The sequence below is a fragment of the Lampris incognitus genome, chromosome 2, assembly GCF_029633865.1.
Source record: "Lampris incognitus isolate fLamInc1 chromosome 2, fLamInc1.hap2, whole genome shotgun sequence".
Taxonomy (NCBI): Eukaryota; Metazoa; Chordata; class Actinopteri; order Lampriformes; family Lampridae; genus Lampris; species Lampris incognitus.
In genome coordinates, this window is record NC_079212.1 from 38,099,987 (window position 1) to 38,106,929 (window position 6,943).

The following is a 6,943-nucleotide window of genomic DNA, read 5'->3' on the forward strand; positions in this document are numbered from 1 at the left end:
AATTGTCATGACTATTAACTAATGTTACAATGGCTATGTGTACTATTCACGGAGGATTGGGGAATGGTTGCAATCACAGCACTGTAAGACGATGACAGATGTACTCTTACCCCCCCCCCCCCACCGCCTTGGTTCAGGATGCACACATCCTCATCCTTGGAAGATTGACCACTGGCCTGTAGATGGGTGTAGACTGCGGAGTCCTGGCCTGACAAGGTAGCTTCAGATATATGGATGACACGTTGGTTAAAATTAAATCTCATCAACTCTGTAGACAACCACATCAAGTTCACCAGGCAGGATGTGAAAATGGACAGGTTAGCCTCCTTAGACTCTGAAATTGCAATTGGTGATGGGGGACATTTGATTGTTGATGTTTACCGTAAACCAAGGTTTGACTCTCATCATCCACTGGAGCAGAAACTAGAAGTCATCAAGACGCTGTACCACTGAGCTAACAACGTCCCTACCGACATAGCGGCCGGGGAAGGGAAGAAATCCCACATTAAACAGGCCCTGGTTAACTGTGGTTATCCTAACTGAGCATTTGTCAAAGCCATGAAGACGCCCAAACAGTGCACCAGCCAATCGACGAGAGGAGAAGCACAACAGCTGCCTAAGCACAAACCAGTGGTGATTCCGTATGTGGCGGGAGTGTCGAAAAAGCTGAGACACATGTTTTCCAAACACCGCATCTCAGTAGCGTTCAAACCCCAAAACTTGCTGTGCCAGAAGTTGGTCCACCCCAAGGATCATGTCCCCCCGGCACAAACAGAACAATATGCTGCTAAGTGCTAGGAGGATTGCCGTGACTTGTACATCGGGGAAACCGGACAGATGCTGGTCAACAAGATGGCACAACACAGGAGAGCTAACACGTCAGGCCAGGACTCCACAGTCTCCACCCATCTACAGGCCAGTGGCCACTCTTTCAAGGATGAGGATGTACACATCCTTGATAGAGAGGAACGCCAGTTTGAATGGGGAGTCAAAGAGGCCATCTATGTTAGGAGGGAGTGACCATCCCTAAACCGGGTGGAGGTGGGGGTGGGGGGGCTACGAGTACATCGGTCGCGATTTTACAATGCTGTGATGGCATTTATTTATTCCCAACTCCTCTGTGAGTAGTACACATGGCCATTGAAACTCTAGTTAATACTCACGGCAATTTGCATACAAAACCCATCGCTGTTTTCAGTCGTTATGCAAATATATTGTGTATAAGGGTGGGGGTACCTGCAGTCAGTTTAGAATGAAGAGGTCACTTAGATGAGTGATGGAACGTTTCTCTCAGTAAACATTGTATCCAGATGGACTGATTCAACTTTCTGGGATTTCCTTACCTGGATTAATGAGCATGCATAAACACGGATCATCTTTTAGTTGTTGTTTTTTTTTTATTCCTATTCAAAATTTAAAACAGATAATTTTACATAACTTAAAATCATTTTTTTTCCCATGGCGTTTGCATACAAACATGCTACCTGACAAGTACTTGGGACTTGATAGCTAAAGGTCTACATGCTGTGGTTTGACTGGTTATCTGGGTGGCAGCCTGCTAACAATGCTCAATAGCCCGCTTGTTTAGATCTGGCCTGCATGTAGTATTTGCTGTTCCCTGTCTGATGACTGTCTGTAGGTTGCAGCTGTATGGCAGCTATCTTAAGCAGTTCATGTTCAGGTTATACTGACTTTAAGTTTGCAAATACTAAGAAACTATGTTGGTGGTAGTCACTTTTTTTTTTATAAATACATACAGTACACGTCATGTGAGTCTTGGTATTGATTGAGTAGAATGAAAGGATATCTTTGTGCTGGGAAATCATGATGTTGGTTCTACTCTCAGTTTCGCTGGTCTTGTACCAGGAAAACATTACCAGACTAAAGGAGCTCCTCAGAGCTGGTTCCGGTGTAGGAATTCAGCTCAAGCCCGGGATTATTTGAGGGTAACAGCAGAAGAGGTTCTCTAAAATCAAATTACTCATCCAGTGAGCTATTCCTTCTGAAAGCTTCTATAGCAACTATATAAAGCACAGGGTAGATCTTTTTCCCATTTAGTGATTGATTTACAGGTACAAATAAATACAGGTCAAGTTCAGTTATAGTGCAACACACTTTTACTATCAAACTGCTACTACAATTACAACAACACACAACACAATACAACCAACAAGACACACAGCAAAGGGGAACCTAAACCCCATCATTATCATCATCATCATCAGCCACTTCCGCGGGGTCACGTCGCAGTGGCAGCAAGCTAAGTCGGGCACTCCAGACGTCCCTCTCCCCAGTAGCGCCCTCCAGCTCCTCCTTGGGGATCCCAAGGTGCTCCCAGGCCAGACTGGACATGTAGTCCCTCCAGCGAGTTCTGGGTCTACTCCGGGGTCTCCTCCCAGTTGGACGTGCTCAGAAAACCTCCAAAGGAAGGCGCCCAGGAGGCATTCTAACCACCTCAACTGGCTCCTTTCGATGCGATGGAGCAGTGGCTCTAATCCGAGCTCCCTCTGGATGTTCGAGCTCCTCACCGTATCTCTAAGGCAGAGCCCAGACACCCTACGGAGGAAATTCATTTCAGCCGCTTGTAGCCGTGATCTCACCCTTTCGGTCACTACCCAAAGCTCATGACCATAGGTGACGGTTGGAACGAAGATGGACTGTTAAATTGAGAGCTTGGCCTTCCAGCTCAGCTGCCTCTTCACCACAACGGTCCGGTACAACGTCCACATTACTGTTGATGCTAATGGCATCAGGAACCTAAACTAAACTACTAATCTATAGAAAGATTATGTATGGTGAGCTAAGGGCTAATGGAGAGACTGTGGAGTCATGAAAATAACCTGGAGTCAGCGACAGGGTATTATTAAAGAAATCGCTTCGGAATGAACGAGCCAATTAGAATGATAAACTTTAAAAGCACCAGGACCATGAGCAAATTACTGGTGGGTTATAAAAATACTATCGTTTCACCTGGTGGAGTCTCTCAGCTGATGTCTGGGGTTGGATGTAGTAGACGAGCGGCTTGGTTCACTAGAGTCAGAGCTTTTATCGGGATTTGTTTTGCCAATAGTTTTCCAGTCAGCTGAGTAACCAAATTTGGACATTTGCCAAGCCACAATCAACATGTGGATTAATAAGCCTCTAAACATGGAGGAAGCGGAATTAGATGTTTCAGTCTGTATGTGATACCTACCGTATGTGATCCTTTATCTGCCGTCAGTCAGTGTGTGTGTGTGTGTGTGTGTGTGTGTGTGTGTGTGTGTGTGTGTGTGTGTGTGTGTGTGTGTGTGTGTGTGTGTGTTGAGGACATAATTTTTTTTTGCAGCATTTTATGTGTGTATAGTGTTTCCAAGAGTTCAAACCCAGTGTTAAATCATGGTTTGTATGATGAAGGGTCAAGTTGCGGTGACCGTTGCAAAAGCAGTCCAGATTACGGGTATTGTCTTCAGCCATTTGGCCCAGCAGGGAAGCTAATTTGATGTCCTGGATTTTGGTTTGTCTCTGTAAGTGAGGGGTCTGCTCGATCATTGAGAGTCTGCCTCTATTCTTCACCAGGTTTGAGAGTACTGTGTGCACTGGTTAGATAAGCACTTGGTGTCTCTGCCTGGCCCGCTCCACGGGGGTCTTGATCGCTGTGCCAGTCATATGAGTGTAACCAAATGGTCTGTTCTTTTTTAGGAGGAGGGGGGGTGGCCCCGGTGGCCCCTATATCAGGTTTTATGCCACACTTGGGCCCCAGTCAATCGTTTTTGACTTTGTAATTGATATAAACCCATCTGGTCTGCTTCTCCTGGGAGCCAGGTTTTGTTGTCAAGTCACATCCCTCTCCAAGATGATTAGCATAGCGGTGCAGATAGCTACGAGTGACTTGCAAAGTGACCGAGAAAGCTGGCCACGTCAAATGTGCCGTTTCTGGCTGTCAGTCAGCAAACAAATCCTTGCATGGTCTTCCAAAGGATGAGGGGAGCTGGAGGAAGTGGTTGAAACTCATTTGCATCAAACACCAAGCAGACGTTAGCCCACACACTATAGCCCACTTCGCTCCTGACAGCCATCTGAAGGAGGCAGAATTCAATTGGGCCATCCCTTGTCACTCACCAGTCAGGCTTCCATTTATAAATGATAAATGTGTGCAATAATAATGTGCTACACCCACCCACAGATGGCTTGTTTAATTAGACACAAGAACGAGGCAGTGGATAATCAATTCATAAAATTGGATTTAGATTTCTTTTTAGCAGAATTGACAGACAGAGAATGCATAAAATTGCTGTAAACTAGGGAAAAAATCAGCTCTGTCTTGTCCAGATTGAGCTTCAAGTGGTGTGTCGCCATCCACTCCGAGATGTCAGTCAAGCACGCAGCAATGCGTGTCTCTACATGTCTCTATGTATCTCTATGTGTCATTTAGATACTTAACTTAGCTTAGATTTGTGTGTGTGTGTGTGTGTGTTTAGGTTGAGTTGAGTTGACTTGAGTGAGTTGAGTGAGTTGAGGGGTTGTGAGAGTGTGGGAGGACACATTTCATGATGGCAGACGGAGGAAAGCGTCCTCACCCGGAAAGCATGTATGACCTCATGACTGCTCTTGCCATCGTGCAAATACTGGACAACTTTCCTGAGGTGGAATTATGTAAAAACCACAATAGGATTCACAAGTGATGCTGCATTTGCAACATTTTTATTGTGAAAGATAGTGATGTCCTCCCACAGTCCCAAGACATGTCCGTCAGGTGACTCGGCCGTACTAAATTGTCCCTAGGTGTGTGTGTGTGTGTGTGGGGGGGGGGGGGCTGTGATGGCCTGGTGGCCTGTCCAGGGTGTCTCCCTCCCTGCTGCCCAATGACTGTTGGGTTAGGCTCCAGCATCCCCACGACCCTGATTAGGATAAGCGGCTTGGATAATAGCTGGATGGAAGACAGTGATGGCTTGATTTTTTCCCCCGATCTTGGTCCACCATGGAGATTTCCAGCTCTGAAAATTGACAGTCTCGAAGCATGAGGGTAAGTACACTACATTTAAGTGAAAGGCAGCAACCATTTGTTTATAAGGACCTCACATATTAGGCGGTCACTCAGAGTTGAGTATGACCGTCATCCCTCTGGGTCCTCAGGTGGGTGTAGGGGCCGATCCTGGAGCCTCATAATTGGAGGACGCCTGCAGCCACCACGTGGTCCTTGGCAGGGGGTGGCCAGAGTCCAATAGCATGGAGAACCAAGACGATTGGGGACCACCCTCTGTCGCAGCCTTCATCCAACTTCACCGCCACTGTGACCTGGAGACATCTTCCACCAATTCCGCTGTTGAGGTCTTTGTTGGATCACGCTTCATCTGGAAACCCCCCCCCCCCTTGAGCAATCCACCTTGGGTGACCCTACCAGGAGCCAAGCTCTGGATGGCATAGCTCTTAGGGTCATTGGTACATGCAAACGGAGGGGAGCTTTAGGCCTGCAGTGTGAACGTGGTGTATGTTCATCTATGGCAGCAGACAGCAGACAATGAGAGTCTTTTCAGTGAGACAATGAGATCTTTCTGATCTTCTTACCTGCAGACCCAGCACGTCGCTGCGATGCTTATTGGCCAGTTTGCATACACATTATGAAATCTGTGAGGTTTTTATTTGTTAGTGGAGTTCTTGTCTTTCATCTGGCTGACCAAAGCGCAGCTTACGTAAGCTTACCTTTGTAATGAAAATGTGTGTGTGTGTGTGTGTGTGTGTGTGTGTGTGTGTGTGTGTGTGTCCACTCGGGTATGTATAAGAGCATTTCAGAGTGGATTTGTAAGTGTGTGCACGCACAGAGGTTTATTAATGCAAATGCTTGCATGCGCTTGCGTGTGTGTATGGTTGTGTTGACGTGTGTATATGTGTTAGTGAGCTCAAGTCAATTCAGGTCCTTTATTCCTGGAGGATCCTTCCCTCTTGCATGCATGGATAATACGCCACGGAGACACAGAGCTGCTTGTGTCAGCATGTCTGAGCTCTCTCTGTCTGTCTGGAGGAGGGATCCTCATTCACAGAGCACCAACACACACTTTTGGCCAATAACAACAACAACAATAATAGTAACTTTATTTATATAAGCACTTTTCTAAAACAACGTTACAAAGTGCCCAACTAGTGTCTTGTCAAAAGGGATTTAGTCGTTGATTTAGTGTTTTGATTTGTCTGAAACTCCAATCACAACTTTTTTCCATTCATTATTATGCATTCACTTATGCTAATTCCTGTTAATTAAAGTAAAATAAAGCCATTCCAGATTTTTGCTGGAACTCCTTCAGGGAGACTTGGGGGGGGGGGGTCCGCGGACCACCTGTGTGCATGTATTGAAATGTACACACGCATGCCAAAATGTCCTGAAGCACAAAAATTACAACAACAAAAAAAGAAAGGAAACGTAAGAAAGGGCAGTAGCCATTGAAAAGCTAAAGCAACACAGTCCAGCCAGCAGACAAGCTGCTTTTTCAATGGCCAACTGGGGAGGAGGGGGGGGGGTTTGAGAAAGTATAGAGCGGTATAGAGAAGGGATGGGATGTGTCAGAACCCTCAACTACCATTGACAGGATGCCATTAGAGCAAGGCACTTTATTCCCAGTTGTTCCGGTGGCCAGCAGAGGAAGACTGGTGGCGCTGCCGGGCAGGTCTGCGGGTGTGACTGTGTAGGAGTGTCGGGGTGTGAAGGAGGCTGGTAGTGAAAGAAAGATGGTGCGCATGCTCAGTTATTGCTCCCCGGATGCTTGATACTCAATGGCTTTTTTCTTTTTCTTTTTTTTTTGGCACAGAGGTATGTGAAAACGTATCGCTCACCACAATCTGCCGCTGAAATTGAGTGTGCATCATTGCTTCACATTGGGTGACTATGCAGCTGTAGTGCCCCCCTGTGGCCATTGACTGCAACAACTTCGGACATTCAACAGGTCAGTCCCCTAAATACTCTGCAGACTGC